General features: G+C 48.8%; 1 long non-coding RNA gene across 1 annotated transcript; it reads left to right on the forward strand.

Annotated features, from left to right (window-relative positions):
• The first annotated feature begins 2717 nt into the window (after positions 1–2717).
• Positions 2718–20658, forward strand: LOC102486172 (uncharacterized). The gene is made up of 3 exons (XR_337133.2): positions 2718–2884; positions 20077–20176; positions 20285–20658. It is a non-coding gene; the product is annotated as an uncharacterized LOC102486172 (long non-coding RNA).
• Positions 20659–20686: the final 28 nt, after the last annotated feature.

The following is a 20686-nucleotide window of genomic DNA, read 5'->3' on the forward strand; positions in this document are numbered from 1 at the left end:
GTGATAATTTTTACAAAGAATTACTTACTCTATTTTTTTTTTTCTCTTTTGGGGAGAGGTTTTTGCTATAGGGCGCGTGCGCTCACCAGACAGACAAAGAGAGACAGAGAGATAGAAAGCGAGAAATCACCCCCAGGGGGGATGGCCACACCTCAATCTCTTCTCCTCCATTCTCCTCTCGGGATCATGGGCACGCACACACATGTGCCCAGCGTGAGTTTTAAGCCATCGGGTCCAGGATGCGAACCGCGGTCGACTACATGGGAGTCCAGCGACATAACCATTACACTAACTGCTGGTCCCTTTATTTCTTATTATTGTTATTTTTCAATTCGCTCTAGGATATGTGCACTCACCATAGAGAGACAGTGAGAGAGAGAGAGAAAAAAAAAAGTGAAAAAGCAAGCTGCCAGGTCCAGGAATTGAACCACAGTCAGCCATGTGGAAGTCCAGCACCTTAATCACCATGCCATCCACTGGTCTCTTAGTTTAATTATTTTTCTTATTTATAAACCATGTGTGCTGGGGACCAGCAGTAGGCATAATGGCTATGTTGCTGGACTCCCATGTAGTTGACTACGGTTTGAGTTCCAGACCTGGCGGCTTAAACTCACGCTGTGTGCATGTGCATGCCCATGCCCAAGATCCCGAGAGGAGAATGGAGGAGAAGGGATTGTGGCATGGCCATCCCCCCAGGGGATGATTTCTCACTTTCTGTCTCTCTGTTCCTCTCTGTCTTTCTGGTGAGTGCACATGCCCTATAGCAAAAACCTCTCTAAACAAAACAAAACAAAACCAGAGAGAGTTTTTTTGGTTGTTGTTGTTCAACAGAGAGAGACAGAGAGACACAGAGAAAGGAAGAGGTGGAAAGTACTCCTCAGTGGGGTGTGGTCATGCTGAAGTCCTTCCTTTCCATTTCTCCATCCTGTTGGGATCTTGTCACATGTATACACATGTCTTATGTGTTTTCAAGTTGCTGGGGCCAGGACTCAAACTGTAGTTGGTACTGTGGGGCTTGAACCACTGGCCAGTGGGGCTCGCCTAATTTTATTTCTTGAATTGCTAAAACATATATAGGACAGAAGAATTCAAGCAGGACAGAATGGCAAAGGGTGACAACTAAGTCTCCATCCCACTCCTGTCACTGGAGCTCTTCCTGACCCAGTTACTACTACTTATTTCTTTCATATCCTTGCAGGGATAGTTCATGTGTATACAATCTTCTATGCTTACATGCCAGGTTGTTAAAATGGGACTCCCTGACTCAGCTTCATCTGGGGTCCCCAAGCTGCCAGTCTCACCAGAGGGGCTTAAGATTGGCCACTAGGAGAGCTTGGATGTGGCCTGTGGAGTTGAGGGAGGGCTGGTGCCTGCTAGCCACAGGGGAAGAGTCTCAAAGTGAGATACAACAGGGTGAATGCGAAGACAGGTGAGGAGAAGAGAGTAGAGGGCGGGAGGAGAGAGGAGGGAAGGGAAAGGGTGGGAGAGAAGGAAGAGTGAAAGGGAGAGAAAAGGAGAGATGTGAGGTGCATTTGGAGCCCACTGTGCTTCTACCGGTCACAAGGCTATTGACATGTTAGTGTTTCCTGGCCACCATGGGGCCGAGGGCTGGCCTACATAGACTGCCCAGAGGCACAGGGGAACCTAAAGACATGTGGACTGCCAAATTCCTGGAGACTGAAGGGGGAAATTAAGCAGCTAACTAAAGGAAAATATACCCAAATATCCAAGTTGGTGTCTCCAGAGACCTCACAAAAGCACTCCTGAGCAGTCCAGAGAACACCAGCTTTAAAATCAGTTGTGACCAGAGAAAGCCAGTGCCAGATGACCTTGGTGGCAGTCATGTATCTCCTCTGCCCTTGCCCTTCTCCGCTCTTCATCCTCATTCACTGTGAATGTTCTGAGCAGGGCCAGCAGACGGCATCGTGGTTGAAGCCACATGGCCGACCATGGTTTTAGTCCAAGACATGGCAACTTGCTTTATCTCACTTTCCCTCTCCCTCTATCTCTTTCTGGTAAGCTGCCATGTGCCCTACAGCAAATAAAAAAATTAAATAAAAAAAAATATATTTTAGAGAGATTTTTGTTATAGGGTGTTGCTTGCCAGAGAGACAAAAAGTGAGACATCACCTCCCAGGGGCCAGGTCACACCACAATTCCTTCTCTTCTATTCTGTCTTGGGATTTTGGGCACACACACACATGTGCCTGGTGTGCGTTTCAAGTCACCAGGTCCATGACTCAAACCACGGTTGGCTATGTGGGAGTCCAGTAACATAACTATTATGCCATCTGCTGGTCCCCAAAATAAATAATAATTCTTTGTTTTGGAGAGGTTTTCGCTACAGGGCGTGTGCGCTCGCCAGACAGACAGAGACAGAGAGACAGAAAGCGAGAAATCACCCCCCAGGGGGGATGGCCACACCGCAGTCCCTTCTCCTCCATTCTCCTCTTGGGATCTTGGGCACGCATGCACACGTGCCTAGTGTGAGTTTTAAGCCACCGGGTCCGGGATGCAAACCGTGGTCGACTACGTGGGAGTCCAGCGACATAGCCATTATGCTAACTGCTGGTCCCAATAAATAATAATTCTAAGAAAGAAGAAGTATGTTTTGACCAATGGGCATTTTTGTCAGTAGCTGCCTGATACCAGTATACCGGGGCATGAAGGAGGCGGGCGTCACCTATAGTAATGCTTGTCTCTGTGACAGGAAAAGCGGGACCTGGAGGCCAGAAGCCACACCTTAGTCCCCACGGTGGAGAGTCACGTCTCTCAATTCCCCAGGCCTCAGCCCATTCATGTGTCTAGTACCACATGGCATGGGTGAAGAGCGTTCTTGACCACTTGAGGACGAAATCTGCAAGAATGCCAACGATTCATTCAGGTACGTGCTGCAGCACTGCTTCGAGCCTTCCCTCACGGCATCTGCAGCCCCTTGCTAAGGTGACTGTGGACTGAGGAAATACACAGTCCTTTTTAAGGCTACTGGACATTGGATTTTAACTCTTGCAAATTCCTGGAGACCTCAAATGCCACTGTAGTCTGCCAGTCAAAGGAAAGATTTATGGTAGGCAGGTGATAGTGGAGTTTGACCAGACTGCATCTCACACGGGGTCCATGGACCTCCACTCTGGGTCCATGGACCTCCACTGTGGTATTCCCCTCTTCCCTGCATGTTTCACTGGGTAGGCATACTCTGCAATTGGCAGAATCATCACATAGGCTCCCTGACTTGTGGCCTGAGAACCATGATGGAATTCCTCTTCCTGTAAGGATAGTTAGCTAAAAAAACACGATTGCATTTTTGGCAGGGGTGTGGGGGGAGGATTTCAGAGACTAGCATCGAAACATCTCGGAAGATGCAGAGGTAGCGATTTCTTTTGCTTACCCATTTCACTTATCTATTTGGTTCATGCAGAAGGTGGCTGGATCTTGGAAAGTTACAATGAATTATAGACCTAAATCAGTTGGTGACTCTAATTGCAGCCAGCGTTCCAGTGGGCTTACCGGAGCAAGTCATTACAGCTCTGGCATCTGGTGTGCAGGTTTTTGATGTGACAAGTCCCAGTGCTTTAACCTGGCAGGTGTGCGCTTGTGTTGTCTCAGGGTTATGGCATCCCTTCGCTATTGGCTGTAAGGCGCAGATGCTCTTTGACTTATAATGAGTAAGAAACCCATTGTGAAGTTGACAAATCGTAAGTGAAATCACCATGAGTCGGGGATGCCTGTAGGCTGTGAATCTCTTTCTCTTTTTGTAAGAGAGATTTTTGCTACAGGGCGTGTGAACTTGCTAGAGAGACAGAAAGCAAGCAATCACCCCTCAGGGAGCATGGCCACACCACAGCCCCTTCTCCTCTGTTCGCTCAGGATTTGGGGCACACACGCACATACATCTGGCATGAGTTTCGAGCCGCTGGGTCTGAGACTCGAACCGCAGTCAGTCATGTAGTAGTCCAGTGATGTAACTATTACGCCACCTGCTGGCCCCTGATCCCGGAAGTCTTAATCATCTTATTGCACAGAACTTCTTATTGTACTTAATCATCTTACTGCACATAGACCCACTATGTTGGTGAAAGCATGCTGATTGGACCTGAGAAGCAGGAGGCAGTTAATATCTTAGAAGCCTTAGTAAGATGCGTAAGAGCCAGAGGGTGGGAGATAAGCTCCATGAAAATTCTTTGAAGTTTTGGGAGCCCTGTGGTCTGGAGAATATGAGGATATTCTCTCCAAACTTCAAGAAATGCTGCATCTCGCCCTGCTTACTGTGAAAGAGGCACAGTGCGTGGGGGCCTCTTAGATTTGGGAGGTGGATGTGGCACTCCCACATCTGGGGGTGCGACTCTGAAGGCTGGCGGTTTCACAGGGGGCCGAGAGCAAGCGCAGACTCTGCTGTGGGTCAGGCCGCAGCACAGGCTGTCCTGACCCTGAACGTGATGACCCAGCTGAGCACGTGGCCCTTGAGGTGCCCTTGGTCAAGAAGAATGTCCTGTGGAGACTCTAATAAGCTCTAATCACAGCAGAGACCCTTAGTGTTTGGAAGAAATACCACACATTCTTACGCATATAACCGTTCTCCTTTTGAGAAGCCGTTCCTGGCTTCCCACGGGCCTGTTAGACAAATGCCTGACATCAAGTGACCAGGCAACCTGAGCTACCCACCCTGCATGGCTGTTCTTTGTCCCACCAGCTCTGACGTTGGGCTTGCACAGAGCAATCCATCAGGTGGGAATGGTCTGGGAGAGTGGGAGAGCGCAAGTCCATTACGTGAAATGGCTCAGACCCTTTCAAGTCTATTCATGCTGCTTTGCCTCCTTTCCCTCAATCCACGCCAATGGCCAGATGGGGAATTTTTTTATAACTAGTTGGCTGATGGGAAAAAATCGGACCTAGTTTACAAATGATTTTGCAGGTTATGCTGGTGAATTCTAGAAGAGTGCTATAGCACTCTTAGTAAGGAAGGTCTCTCTGGAAGACAGTAGTGGAGAGAAATCCTACGGAAGACAGGATTTCAACACCTACCCATGGTCGCCCACTTTTTCTGGACTCAGAAGTGGTGGGACCAGCAGATGGCATAATGGTTATGTTGCTGGACTCCCACGTAGTTGACTGTGGTTTGAGTCCCATACCTGGCAGCTTAAACTCATGTCAGGCGCATGTGCGTGCGTGCCCAAGATCCCTGAGAGGAGAGTGGAGGAGAAGGAATTAAAGCGTGGCCATCCCCCTAGGGGGGTGATTTTTTGCTTTCTGTCTCTCTGTCTCTCTGTCTTTCAGGTGATCGCAGGTGCCCTAGAGCAAAAACCCCTTTCAAAAAATAAATAAATAAATAAATAAATAAAGTGGTCAGAGTATGGATCTATTCTGTTGGGTCGTTGGAAAAGCCATGACCTGTTTTTCTTTGTTTCATGGGCAATGGCTAGTGGTCTGGCTGGATGGTCAGAGGTTTGGAAAGAAGAGGCTGGGAATATTGGTGAAGTTCTGGGGAAGAGATCTCGGGAAGGGCATAAGTGTGAGGGAATATGTGTTCCTTGTCAACGCTCACTAAAGTCCGGCTACCGCAAAAGAGGCTTTCAATAATCAGAGACAGGATGGCATGCTTTATAAAGATGGCCAGCCTCCTTTCCCAGTGACCTCAATGCTTGCTTGGCTGGCCCATAAACAAAGTCCCATGGTAAAAGGGATAGAGACTACACATGGACCCCAAACCTGGGCTCGTCTTCTCCAAGGCTGGTCTGCTCATCAGCACCACTACTGAGCAACAGGGACCAATGTCTCCATATATCACCATTGCCTGGAATAGTTGACCCTTCACCACGGAGGGGTCGGAGTTTTTTCTCCCTGAATTAGACAGGTATTCTGGACATGGATTTGTCCACCCGGCTCTCAGTGCTTCTGCCAGCACCACCATGCATGGACTTATGGAATGCCTTCTCACGATAATGGTACTCATGTGCCGTTGCTGCTGACCAGGGAATTCATTTCATTGTCCAAGAGGCAGAGGAATAGGCTTATGCCCATGGAATTCACGGGTCTGCCAATGTACCAGATGACTCAGAAGCAGCCGGCCTGGTTGTTAGGTTGGACCTTGTGAAATTGCCAATATTCAATTGTTTTTGACTTGGAAAATGAGCAATTTTACTGGTTTAGCGCAAAATAACAGTGGAATCGTCTGTAGAAGATTCGTGTGTAGTGCTGACTGGGCGGCAATGTCCTGGAAGATTGGGGTTACCTCACAGGATGTGGTACGTGCTTTGAATCAAGGATGGATGTGGTGCTGTTTCTGCTATAGCCAGAACACGGGGATCTGGGAACCAAGGGTGACAGAGGGAGTAGCTGCCTTCATTATTGTACCAAATAACCTCAGACAGATTTGCTTCCTGCTCTTGCAACTTTGAGTCACCTAGTTGGGAAGTTTTTGTTTCCAATGGAGAAACCAGGCAACACAATAATCACACTATGGAATTGGAAGTTGGGACTGCCACCTAGTCACTGTGGACTCCTCATGACACGAGGCCAACAGGCAAGGAAGGGGCCATCAAACTGGTTGGACAATTGATCTTGATGACCAACAAATCCATCGAATTGGTTTTCTGTCCTTTGGAACTAAAGTATACAGGAGGAGCTCAATAACGACTGAATTGTTAATTGAGTGTCTCTTTCCTCTCTTCAGTTTGCTCCATGTTTGGGCCACAGAATAGCATGAATAATTCACATGTTTTTCTATGGATGGGAGCTTTCTTTCTGACCTGGTTCTTGAGCACACCTGGAAATATCATCTGGGGGAGAAGAGACGGGAGTGTATCTCTGGGGAGCACCTAGGGAATGGCACTGAACTTTTAGTTGGCTTTTAAAAATTTTATTTTATTTTGTTTTATTATTTTATTTTATTTTATAATCTGTTACTTAATTAGGTTCTTGGCAAGAAACTTAGAACACCGATTCGGGAGGATAAACTCCATTTGAAAGGGCAAATACGGATGGCAGGTAGCCTTGGAGCTGAGGAACAGCTTTGATTTCTGGTAAAATCTGTGAGTCCACAGATTTCTGCTCAGCCTTGCGCTGCTCTGTAATCTCTGATTTCTCCTTCTCTGTGTCAAAGATCTCACCTTCGTGGTGTCTGGGCTGCCACAGCTTCTTTTTCTTCTTTTTCATCATGAGGTCTCTGGGGATTTTTTCTTTGCTAATGTCAATTTTTGTGGAGGTGGCGATGACAGATTTCTGGTGTGTTCTACACAGTGGAGCTCGATGGAGGACCAGAGGTCTAGTCACAAGTAGCAGCCACTGCCCAGCTTACCTGGCAGCTTAAACTCATGTCAGGCGCATGTGCGTGCGTGCCCAAGATCCCTGAGAGGAGAGTGGAGGAGAAGGAATTAAAGCGTGGCCATCCCCCTAGGGGGGTGATTTTTTGCTTTCTGTCTCTCTGTCTCTCTGTCTTTCAGGTGATCGCAGGTGCCCTAGAGCAAAAACCCCTTTCAAAAAATAAATAAATAAATAAATAAATAAAGTGGTCAGAGTATGGATCTATTCTGTTGGGTCGTTGGAAAAGCCATGACCTGTTTTTCTTTGTTTCATGGGCAATGGCTAGTGGTCTGGCTGGATGGTCAGAGGTTTGGAAAGAAGAGGCTGGGAATATTGGTGAAGTTCTGGGGAAGAGATCTCGGGAAGGGCATAAGTGTGAGGGAATATGTGTTCCTTGTCAACGCTCACTAAAGTCCGGCTACCGCAAAAGAGGCTTTCAATAATCAGAGACAGGATGGCATGCTTTATAAAGATGGCCAGCCTCCTTTCCCAGTGACCTCAATGCTTGCTTGGCTGGCCCATAAACAAAGTCCCATGGTAAAAGGGATAGAGACTACACATGGACCCCAAACCTGGGCTCGTCTTCTCCAAGGCTGGTCTGCTCATCAGCACCACTACTGAGCAACAGGGACCAATGTCTCCATATATCACCATTGCCTGGAATAGTTGACCCTTCACCACGGAGGGGTCGGAGTTTTTTCTCCCTGAATTAGACAGGTATTCTGGACATGGATTTGTCCACCCGGCTCTCAGTGCTTCTGCCAGCACCACCATGCATGGACTTATGGAATGCCTTCTCACGATAATGGTACTCATGTGCCGTTGCTGCTGACCAGGGAATTCATTTCATTGTCCAAGAGGCAGAGGAATAGGCTTATGCCCATGGAATTCACGGGTCTGCCAATGTACCAGATGACTCAGAAGCAGCCGGCCTGGTTGTTAGGTTGGACCTTGTGAAATTGCCAATATTCAATTGTTTTTGACTTGGAAAATGAGCAATTTTACTGGTTTAGCGCAAAATAACAGTGGAATCGTCTGTAGAAGATTCGTGTGTAGTGCTGACTGGGCGGCAATGTCCTGGAAGATTGGGGTTACCTCACAGGATGTGGTACGTGCTTTGAATCAAGGATGGATGTGGTGCTGTTTCTGCTATAGCCAGAACACGGGGATCTGGGAACCAAGGGTGACAGAGGGAGTAGCTGCCTTCATTATTGTACCAAATAACCTCAGACAGATTTGCTTCCTGCTCTTGCAACTTTGAGTCACCTAGTTGGGAAGTTTTTGTTTCCAATGGAGAAACCAGGCAACACAATAATCACACTATGGAATTGGAAGTTGGGACTGCCACCTAGTCACTGTGGACTCCTCATGACACGAGGCCAACAGGCAAGGAAGGGGCCATCAAACTGGTTGGACAATTGATCTTGATGACCAACAAATCCATCGAATTGGTTTTCTGTCCTTTGGAACTAAAGTATACAGGAGGAGCTCAATAACGACTGAATTGTTAATTGAGTGTCTCTTTCCTCTCTTCAGTTTGCTCCATGTTTGGGCCACAGAATAGCATGAATAATTCACATGTTTTTCTATGGATGGGAGCTTTCTTTCTGACCTGGTTCTTGAGCACACCTGGAAATATCATCTGGGGGAGAAGAGACGGGAGTGTATCTCTGGGGAGCACCTAGGGAATGGCACTGAACTTTTAGTTGGCTTTTAAAAATTTTATTTTATTTTGTTTTATTATTTTATTTTATTTTATAATCTGTTACTTAATTAGGTTCTTGGCAAGAAACTTAGAACACCGATTCGGGAGGATAAACTCCATTTGAAAGGGCAAATACGGATGGCAGGTAGCCTTGGAGCTGAGGAACAGCTTTGATTTCTGGTAAAATCTGTGAGTCCACAGATTTCTGCTCAGCCTTGCGCTGCTCTGTAATCTCTGATTTCTCCTTCTCTGTGTCAAAGATCTCACCTTCGTGGTGTCTGGGCTGCCACAGCTTCTTTTTCTTCTTTTTCATCATGAGGTCTCTGGGGATTTTTTCTTTGCTAATGTCAATTTTTGTGGAGGTGGCGATGACAGATTTCTGGTGTGTTCTACACAGTGGAGCTCGATGGAGGACCAGAGGTCTAGTCACAAGTAGCAGCCACTGCTCAGCTGCTTCAGGAAAACCACTCTCTCGCCTCTGTGGCCTCCAGTGAGGATGATCAGAATGGGCCTGGGAGTGATGGGGGCTTGCAGTGCTCTCACATGCTGACTGCAGGGCTTTTTTTTTTTTTTTTTTTTAAATGATTTATTTTATTTTATTGGGTTGTTGGAAAAGTGAGGATGCGTTTTTACATAGAAAAATTACATCATGACTTCTTCAACAATCCAATATTTTTTATTATTATTATTTTCAAAGTTGCTACAGGTCACCTGTGCTTACCAGAGAGAGAGAGAGAAAGAGAGGGAAAGTGAGAAAGAAAGCTGCTTGGTCCAGGACTCAAACCCACATGGTTGGCCATGTGGGAGTCCAGTGCTTTCACCAACATACCACCTGCTGGACCCCTATAGGGCTTTTGTGTCATGGCTCAACAGCTTTCAAGGCATATCTTTAGTAGGGTAATACTTAGGCATTTTGCAAAGTTAAACCATTCTTTTATTTATTTATTTTTTAGAGAGATTTTTACTATAGGACATGTATGCTTGCCAGAGAGACAGAGAGAGACAGAGAAACAGAACACGAGAAATCACCCCGTGGGGGGGATGGCCATGCCGCAATCCATTCTTTTCCATTCTCCTCTTGGGATTTTGGGCACACATGCACATGTGCCCTGTGTGATTTTAAACTTCTGGATCTGGGACTTGAAACTGTGGTCAACTATATGCAAGTCTAGCAAGGTAACCATTATGCCATTTGCTGGTCCCAGTACCGCCATTCTTGTCACCACCAACTGATTTTGTGACAGTGGCAAGAACCTTCTCCTTTATTTATTTATTTATTTTAGAGAGATTTTTGCTATAGTGCATGTTTCCTTGACAGAGAGACAGAGAGAGACAGAGAGACAGAAAGCGAGATATCACCCCGAAGGGGGAATGGCCACGCCACAATCCCTTCTCCTTCATTCTCCTTTTGAGATCTTGAGCATGCACGCACACGCACATGCTTGAGTTTCAAGGTGCTGAGTCCAGTACTCAAACTGTGGTCGACTATGTGGGAGTCCAGTGATATAGCCACTACGCCATCTGTTGGTTCCCGCTTTTTCTTTTCAATCCTGGATTAAGTGGCCGAGATTCCTCTTGTACATAGCCTTCCTGGGCTACAGGGCAGATCAGGAGTATCTGCTGATTCCTTGGACAAAGACTGGGTTTACATTGCAATGGGGCTTCCCTTTTCTGGGCCTTTTAGCTTTGGGGTCTCCCTTTTTAACCTTGGCGCTGGCATTGGCCTTCTTGGCTTCCGGTGTCTTCCTCAGTCTCCTGCTTCTGAGCTTTTTCACCCACCATTTTGTGAAATGGGAAAGAGCTCAGTTAACTTTTAAAACATGAACGATGACAAAAATTTAGTAATTTCACTGTATGTTTAATATCGCTTTATGTTTAATTCCTCTCCCAAAACACTCCCCGGGGCCTCCGAAAGTTTCTGTAGTATAAAATCTGAAATTGCTTCTTAGTTTGGCAGCTCCAGGGGATAGCTTGAAGTATGAGTCAGAACTCTAAAGAAAGTCACCTTTTCTCCCCGCTTCTCCTTGTTACGATGTCCAGTGATGCCTATTTAATGGGCCAGAAATGAGGTCCCAGGTGTCTGTGTCAGGGCTTTGAGAATCTTATCTGGTGGTGCAACTTTCACTCAGAATTAATGCACTGCTTGGTGAGGGGGATGAATAAACTCGTTAGGAGAGCTAACCAGTTTCCTCATTGTCACCTAACAGTATTCATCGTGTGTGCGCATAGAATAATGTCTTCCCTACAAGCCAAATGGGAAAATGCTCTAATGTATTTCCCTGAATTTGGCCTGCCACTATTGTAAATTACCTTGCTTAATGGACTTTGGGATTCTGTTATCTATTTGGAGACTTCTGAGCTCCTGGAGAACCAAATCAAGTGTCTTAGTCCCCAGAAAGGGAAGGCAGGCTTAGGAGATTTATAACCGTGTGCACATCATTACTGATGTCTGTTGTGTTTTGCAAACAACTTGCCTGTGGAATAAGTACTTATGATGGGGCTGCGGACACTTTTTTTTGATAAGTCATCCTGAAATAATGACTACCAGGGCCCATAAATCCCCTGCGGAAATCCATATTCCAGGAAGGTATTTGGCAATGATTCCAACCCGACCCCTACCCTGGCCCCAGGGAGGAACCCTGCCAAGGCCCTTGACAACCTTCAGGGTATGTACCAAGAGCAGGCAGGGTAATCAGCACCACAGCTGTCACTGCAGCTCACCTCTGTGGAGCACTTGAGCACTTACAGACCGTATCTCACCTGATGACACGTGGAAACGGAGGTCCCGAGAAGCCAGCCGGGAGTGAGGGCTGGAAGCAGGGTGGCGCCCAGGCCTACTGACTTGCTGCTGTCTCTCCTCGCTGTCACTGAGAGGCTTCATTTTGTGTGTTAAGTTGCCTGGGCCACAGGGCACCTAGGTGATCGCTCAAACGTTCTGAATGTTTCTGGGAGGGTGTTTTGGATGAGATGGATGTTTGTTTTTATTTTTTTAAACTTGCCAGAGGGTGTATTCGTCAGAGAGAGCCAGAGGGAGAGGAGAGGGAGAAGCACCCCTCAATGGGGCATGGTCATGGCACAATCCCTTCTCCACCATTTCTCCGTCCCATCAGGATTTGGGGCACCCATGAACATGTGTCTAATGTGTTTCTCAAGCCACTGGGGCCAGGACTCCAACCATTCTGTTGGGCGTGTGGGATCCAGCTCCCTTAAACACCAGGTCACAGAGATTAACATTTATATTGGCCCATTGAGTAAAGCAGGTTGTCTTTTTTCTTTCTTTCTTTTTTAGTTTTTTGCCATAGGACACATGAATGTACTGCATAGAGACAGAGACAGAGAGAGGGAAAGTGAGAAATAATCCTACCAGGGGAGGGTGGCCACGCCATCATCCCTTCTCCGGCTTTCTCCTCTGGGATTCTGAACATGCACACACATACCCCCAGCATGATTTTCCAGCTGGGTCCAGGACTCAACTGCGGTTGGCCATTTGGGAATCCAGTGCTTTAACCACCATGCCACCTGCTGGCCTCACAGTTCGTTTTTTAATGTGAGTGGGCCTCATCCGATCAGCTAAAGACCTGAGCAGAACAAAAAGGCTGACCTTCCCCTGAGTAAGAGAATTCTGATGGATAGCCTGTGAGTTGGGCCTCAGCTCTTCCTGGACATCGGCTTGTAGATTTTGGGCCTGCCAGCCTCTGTCGTCACGTGAGCCAAATTCCTTACAATAATCTTGTTCCCCCCTCTCTATTTATATATAAATATGTCCTATCTGCCCAGTCTCCTATGGGTTATGTTTCTCTGGAGAACTTTGAATAACACAATGATGCTCCTCATGTAATTATACAACATCCCCCACCCCCCGGCAAACTCCCAGCCTCCATTGCTAGTTCCCGAGCTGAGGTGCAGGTCTAAGCTGGAGGAGCTGAAATGGCTCAACTTGGTTGTAAAATTAGAATATTTGCTTTTTCTTAAAGCTTTTTTTCTTTATTCACCTTGTAGAGTATGTACATGCAAATGTGAAAGTGAGAGAGAGAGAGAGAGGGAGACACCCTCCCCAGAATCTGGTCACGCTGTGATCCCCTTCCTCTATCCTTCAGTCCACTGGATCTCGGGCCCTCCCGGTATGTCTGCGGTGTTTCAGGGTGACTGGGCAGGGGATCTGAACCTAACTGCAGTGCCCATGTGGGCTCCAGCTTCTCCTGAGCAGTGCATTACCACCGTGCCATAGAGCCAGCCCCTAAAGTGTTTTCATTGTTATTGTTTAACCGTTAAGGGATTTTAATTCATTTTCACATTTCACAGATTTGTGTTCCTTTTTAAAATCAGGTTGTATTTATCTTTAGGAAATACATCTTTAGAGATCCTTACTGAATTGGAAATTATTTTCTCATATTTTTTAAATTGATGAGAAGGATCAATCTTCATATACTTATTTATGCTTCATCCATGTAATGAACAGATATTGTCATAAAAATGGAAAAAATAACTATGACTTTTGTTATTTGCTTAACGTGTATCAATTTTTTTTTTCCTTTTTATCGCCTTTCTTGCTTGCTTTCCCTCACTGTGTGTCATTATAGCATACCAAATGAGTTTTCCCATCATGAATACACTGCGTACTGGTCCAGTCAAAGACATTATAATACACATTATAATCAACAGATTTCTTTCCACTTTGGGTCCCTTAAATGCTTTGCTTCTTTTTTCATCCCGGTATTTCCCTCCCTCTCACCCTCCCCGGTTCCTCCCTCCCCTCCCCCACTGTCTCCAGGATCACTATTGCTCTCCCTGCTTTCATACCTTGCAGTCACTCAGTTTCTGCCATAGAGTGCCGACATTCAGAATATATCGAGTGGGGACATACAATGCCTCCCTTTCATAGTCTGGATTGCTTCGTTTAGCAGTAAATCCTCCATGTTTGTTCACTTTCTATCAAATGCCAGGGTCTTGTCCTAAAGTGTTTTTTTTTAAATTTATTTAACTTTTATAAAGATTTATTTTAATTGTGGTGAAATATACATAACAAAATTTACCACCTACCTCTATAGTTTTGTAGTATGAAGCATGATCACACAGTTGTGTGCAGTTTTAAGTTACTCTACATAGGTTTTTCTTTTTTTTTTTTTTTTTTAATAGGTTTTTGCCATAGGGCACATGTGCTCACTGGAGAGAGACAAAGAGACAGTGAGAGAGAAAGTGAGAAACCACCTCCCGGGGGGAACGGCCACTTGCAATTCCTTCTCCTCCATTTTTCTCCTGGGATTGTGGGTACGCATGCACATGCACTCAGCGTGTTTTTTAAGCTGCCAGGTCTAGGACTCGAACTGTGATCAGACATGTGGGAGTCCAGCATCTTAATCACCACACCACCTGCTGGCCCCCTACATGGATTTTTAAAAAAGAATTATTTTATTTTATTTATTAACATCATTATTTCGCAATTTGCTATAGTGCATGCACGTTTATCAAAAAGAGACAGAGAGAGACCAGCAGCTGGCGTAATGGTTATGTCGCTGGACTCCCATGTAGTTGACTGTGGTTTGAGTCCTGGATCCAGTGGCTTAAACTCACGCCGGGCCTGTGTGCGTGCCCAAGATCCTGAGGGGAGAATGGAGGAGAAGGGATTGTGGTGTGGCCATTCCCCCGGGGGGTGATTTCTCGTTTTCTGTCTCTCTGTCTCTCTGTCTCTCTCTGTCTGTCTGGCGAGCGCACGTGCCCTATAGTAAAAACCTCTCAAAAAAAAAAAAAAAAAAAAGAGAGACACAGAGAGAGGGACAGTGAGAAAACAAGCTATCAGGTCCAGGACTTGAACCAAGGTCAGCCATGTGGGTCGGCCATGTGGGGGTCCAGCACCCCAACCATCACGCCATCTGCTGTGCCCCTAGATAGGACTTTTTAATAATTGAAGATAAGACTATCCTTACATCCCAAAGTGACCCCAGAGGTTATGGGGTTTTCCTGAGATGGCTCCAGGTCACAGGAAAGAGGGTCTGGCAGAGCGGAGATGGGGGAGAGGGAAAACAGAAAAAGCTCTTGCTGCTTGCCCCATGGAGCTGAGAGTCTTCGCTAACTTATCCCGGGTCAGCTGCAGCACTGTAATAACGTTGGGGAGAGGAAAAACCCAGAGGAGGCTCAGGAGAAGGGGGCCCCCAGAGCCCTGCGTGGAGGATGGTGCGACCTGAACAGTCGAGGAAGGAGAGGTGCCAAGGCAGACAGCTGTGCAGGGAAGGCCAGCCTCTCTCAGCAGGACCGCAGGCGTGTGTCCTTGGGCCACGGCCACCTTGGTGATCACATAGGGCCCTCTCTGCCTCTGCAGCCTGGGCCTGGCCCTCCACTGTGCCCTTCCCTGACAACTCCCGTGAACTTCCAGTGCAGTGCCTGAGAAGCAGCATCCTATGAATAGCTGTGTTGACAAACCTTAAGTATAGCTAAGTTGCCCCTTGGCACATTTGTGAGTACTGCCCTGGGTGTGAAGGTGGAGATGGCGAGTCCAGGGAAGGGTGAGGGTCTGAGCCACGGCCATCATGCCCCTGCCTCTCTCACTCCCTGGGCACACAGTGGGTGTGCACTGAGCATGGGATGAATGAAGGGGTGTATCCAACAGACTCCACACATCTCTAGAACCAGAAGCACCCCTGCCCCTACAGCCAAGACCTCCCTCCACTTCCCCGGAAACATCTGGCAACCTTTGCCTCTGAGTCCAGCTGAAGGGAACGGAAGGGTTGCTGAGACCTGGCACGAGGACGTCCTGAGCACGCACAGCGGGGGCTCTGGCTGCGGTCCTTGGTCAGGCTGGAGGTGATGGCAGCAGACGGGGATGAGCCATCAATTGCCCTGTGGGTACAGGGCAGTCTGGAGGGGGGCGAGGCCTCCTGTCTGTTCAGGCTTCAGGAGGGGAAGCTCCAGGCTCCAGGGTGTGTCAGGAGGCATGGAGATGCGGCCACAGGCAAAGCGCAGGCTCCAGCCCTGTGCCTGCAGGGGAGGCCAGGTGCTGCTGACTGGCATCACTGTCACCAAGCATTCCCCGCCACAGAGCTGGAAGGTTGGTGCCCTCAGAATGAGCCACAACTCAGCAAATCACATGTGGAAGGAAGAGCATTAGGCAACAGGGAACACGCAGGCCCACTGGGGCTACAAGGTGTCCCCAAGCTTTCAGAGCTCAGGTCTGAGGGAGAAGGCCATGGGGGAGAGGCATTGGAGGAGAGCCAGGGGAGAGGGGACAGGTAGTCGGAGGAGGAGGAGACAGGGCAGGAGATGGAGAGAGAGGAGGGGAGGGAAAGGGGGCAGGCGGGAGCAGGGGAGAGGAGCCTGGCCCCGGTCCTTGGAGCAGACTGTGGCCTGGCCCAGTGGTCCCCCAGGACACAGGCTTAGCCTCAAGCCAGGGGCAGGGAGCCGCTTGGCCTGAGCCGCACATTCACAATTGCCTCTTTACATTCAGACTTCGGGAATTATTCCAAGTGAGGTTTTAATGTTAAAAGCAGTAATTTGTTAAACGTAAGCCTTTAAAATGTGCCACAGGATTTATAGCCCGATCTTGGCATCTCTTTGGTTTTTAATCCAGCAGAGGCCTAATACAGGGAAGCGGTGCAGACCTCTTGGGCTGGGGCAACCCTGCTGGCAGGACCTTTCTTAGGGACAGAGCCCTCAGGACACCTCCACTGGGGCCACACCTTGCTGCCTCCTTATGGCTCTGCCTCTGCCCACACTCCAGGCCTCCCGCTGAGGACACCCAACGTTGAAACCACCTCTTTGTCCCTCCTTGAGTGAGGGATGGCGCAGTCTCCAGGGTTCCCGAGATGCCTGACACTGCAGAGTGGCAGCAGTTTGTCAGTCGCATATGCTGATGGCCCGGTGGAGGCCAGCCTCTCAGGGCCATGCGGGAACCATGTGTGTGGGTCACGAGGGACTGTGGGAAGCTGGCTTTGTAGTACTGAAAGGGTGAGGTGCCCCGGCCCCCAGGAGGACATGGTGGAGTGGGCCATGTAATTCCGCCGGCCAGCAGGGAACTGAAACCTGCTCCTCGGGGACAGCGGGAGCTGGGTCTGGCCCCCTGGTAAGGAGGACTGTTTGGGAAGGTCTTGTCCAGGGGAGTAGACGCGGGAGGGGAGCTTGTGTGTAGGCCGTCTGAGGCCCTCTCAGTTTTCCCGGATGTCAAGGCAGCCTGTGATATGAGGCTTTAATTTTCGGTCTTACAGCGCAGAAGTGATAAAGGACTTCTAGTTCCTGACTCGAGTGCAGGTGAAGCAGGACAGCCACATGTTTAAGGGGCTCAGTGAGAGCATGGGGGGCTTGTGGGAGACTGCCAGGGCACAAGGAGGTCACCCAGGAAGACAAATGAAAGTTCTCCTTTTTTTTTTTTTTTTTTTTAATGCTAGGTTGTCAGATCCTCCTGCCTCAGCCTCCCAGCTGGGCCTAGAGGGGTGTGACACTGCGCCAAGCTGTTTCAGACAGGGTCTCGCTGTGTGGCCCAGGCCAGCCTTGGGCTTACAGTCCTCTTCCCTCGGGCTCCCCAAGTTGCTGGGACTATAGGCACATGATCAAACCAGGGCCCCAAGTGTTCCCAGTCTTAGGAGCACAGCATCTTAGCAGCCCTGCCACCATAGTTGAGCCTGAAGTTCTTTATCTGGCGGGGGGCTGGCAGGTGGCGCAGTGGTTAAAGTGCTGGACTCCCACATGGCTGACCAGGGTTTGGGTCCTGGGCCTGGCAGCTTGAAAATCGTGCTGGGATGGGCCCAGCAGATGGTGCAGTGGTTATGTAACTGGACTCCATGTGGCTGGCCGTGGTTTGAGTTCCAGACCCAGCAGCTTGAAACTCACACCAGGCACGTGTGCATGCGTGGCCAAAATCCTCAGAGGAGAATGGAAGAGAAGGGATTGTGGGGTGGCCATCCCCAGCTTCTCTCCCCAGGGATGATCTCTCACTTTCTGTCTCTGTTTCTCTCTGTCTCTCTGGGGAGCATACATGACCTATAGCAAAAATCTCTCTAAAAAAAATGAAAATCATGCCAGGCATGTGCACATGTGCCCAAATTCTGAGAGGAGAATAGAGGAATGGCGGCGTGGCCCTCCCCCAGGGGAGTGATTTCTCACTTTCCTTCTCATTGTCTCTCTCTCTCTCTCTGGTGAGCGCATGTGCCCTGTGGCAAAAATATCTTTAAAAAAAAGTTCTCTTTCTGGTATGTTCTGATAAGTGCTTTTTGAAGTTTCCCTTGACCTGGAGAACAAATCCTTTGCGTGTCCTTGGGCTGGGGGTCTCAAGGTCAAGGGTCCACCACCAACATGGCATACTTACCCTGGCAGGTACAGACTCAGGAAGGCAGGAAGGGCCGACATCTTCTGTCCCCTTTCTCTCCTGAAACCCTGGGCCCAGACTCGCATGGCCTTGGGGAGCCACTGGCATGTTAGGGCGACGTGGCCAGGCCCACAGACTCCAGCTCTCCATGGTGCTCCTTTGGTCACCGTCTTTGCCTCCACCTTTTCAGACCAGCGGGTCCAATCCTCCCAGCATGCCTCAACCCCACCACGTTTGTTCCCTCCCACGCCAGGCTTTGCTGTTCCTCCAGCTCCTGCGCAGATGCAGGGGCTCCACAGACCCACCCTTGCCTCCCTGGGACTGCTGTACGATTGCGTCTGCCCTTTCAGGGACCGCGGCCAACTCTGCAGTCCCTGGAGCATCTTCCCACAGAGGCCTGTCGTCCGGTTTCCTCCTGTCCTGGGTGAGAACACACGATGCAGGGACGGTCTGGATCCAAATCTACTTTGCTCTCACTGCAAGATCCGGGGCTTTTGATAAACCTGGGAAGCGTCTAGAGGTTCAGTTTTCAGATTCCACAGAGACTGGTGTTCCTGGCCTAGGCACTCCCGGGGCAGCACCTGGTGGAGACCCATCTTGATGCTGTACTGAGGCAACACGAGGCTCTTTCCTGAATATTCTGTGGTGTATGGGACCTCTTAGGGTATTGAGCAGTGCTAGGGAGAGCAAGCGGCCTCCACACACCTGAAAGATGGCAGGTTTCTTTCTTTTTTTTTTTTTTTGGAGAGGTTTTTGCTACAAGGTGCATACGCTCGCCAGAAAGACAGAGAGAGACAGAAAGTGAGAAATCAACCCCCTGGGGAGATGGCCACGTCACAGTCCCTTCTCCTTCATTCTCCTCTCGGGATCTTTAAGCCACCAGGTCCAGGACTTGAACTGTGATCGACTACATAGGAGTCCAGCAACATAGCCATTACGCTAACTGTTGGTCCCAAGATGTTGGGTTTCTCATCAACCTTGATGAGTGGCATGCTCATGAAACAAACACTGCCTCTCATTTTGAAACATAAAACAAGTCATTTGTCTTAGAAAATTGGAAAATCTGGAAACATACAGAGTTAGCCAAACTTACCCAGAATCCCCCCATCCAGGGTGAGCACTACTGCTATTTTGGTCTCTCCAGTCTTACTTTTTTCCCCCCATGTTTATCTTTTTCCCATGAGAGAGAGACAGAATGGCAGACAGAGATAGAGAGAGACAGAGACAGCACTTTCAACTGGGTTCTGATGTCACGCTCCATCCCCAGCTTCCGTTGGTCCCAGGTCATGGGCATGGAGGTGCCCAGTGTGTTCGGGAGGTCTCCAGACTTGAACCCAGAGCCTTCCGATGGGATCGGCCTTGGAGAATGCCGTGTTACTGCCATGCCACCATCTAGTCCCCTCCTTCCAGTCACTTTGTATGCCTGCTTTGACACAGACCTACACAGTTACAGGACGGGCCCCCTGTGGGCGGAGGGGTGTCTGTAGTCTTATCAAGCCGCACGATACCTCGCTCTGTGGGTGTGCTGTCATGGAACCATCTCCCCTGGTTTGGGTTGCTTGGGTTGTTTCCAGGTTTTACTATTATTAAAAATGTTGCAATGAACACTCTTGTACCGCACTCTTCATGTATATATATATATATATATATTTTTTTTTTTTTTATAGTTAATTTTAGCCACCAGATTCAGGACTCGAACCCCGGTTGGCCATGTGGGAGTGTCCTGCGCCTTATCCACCATGCCACCTGCTGGTCCCAAAAGTTAATTTCTTTATGGCAGAGAGAGGAACTTTCAACAGGGTTTCTACACCACAAGCCACGCCCAACCAGCCCGGATCATGGGCACACACGTGTGTACCCGGTGTGCTCGGAGGATGCAGGTACGAACCCAGGACCTTCCTCCTGTGAGTCCAGCTGTGCCACCACCTGCCCCCAGCTAACCTCTTCACCTGCATGATCTCACTCAAATCTCTCCCATGCCCTTTCAGGTGACACTATTCCTGCCCCCCGTTGACAGACGAGGGAAATCAGGCACAGACAGAGGCCGACTAGTTGCCCAGGACCAGCGTGTGGCGATGCTGGAACTCCAACACGAAACAGACAAAGGCAAACAGCCCGCCCCGGTGTGACGAGACGGTGGCCGTGACGCGAATGTAAACCAGACTGTCTCTCGCAGGCTGACTCCCACGCGCCCACCCCTGGCGTGGTTTGTATTTTCACTCTCTGCCGCTCGGGTTTCACACACTCCATCTTTTGGGTGGGAGTTCTGAACGATTCCAAGTCCGGCCTGCTGAGCCTGGCACTTCCTCTGCGTTTGCCTAGCTAAGAGCGTCCGTCCACCTCCGTCTACCACATCGGAAGACACCAGCACTCTTTGGGGCAGGAAAGGG

This window comes from Tupaia chinensis, unplaced genomic scaffold (assembly GCF_000334495.1).
Source record: "Tupaia chinensis unplaced genomic scaffold, TupChi_1.0 Scaffold144346_1, whole genome shotgun sequence".
Lineage (NCBI taxonomy): Eukaryota > Metazoa > Chordata > Mammalia > Scandentia > Tupaiidae > Tupaia > Tupaia belangeri.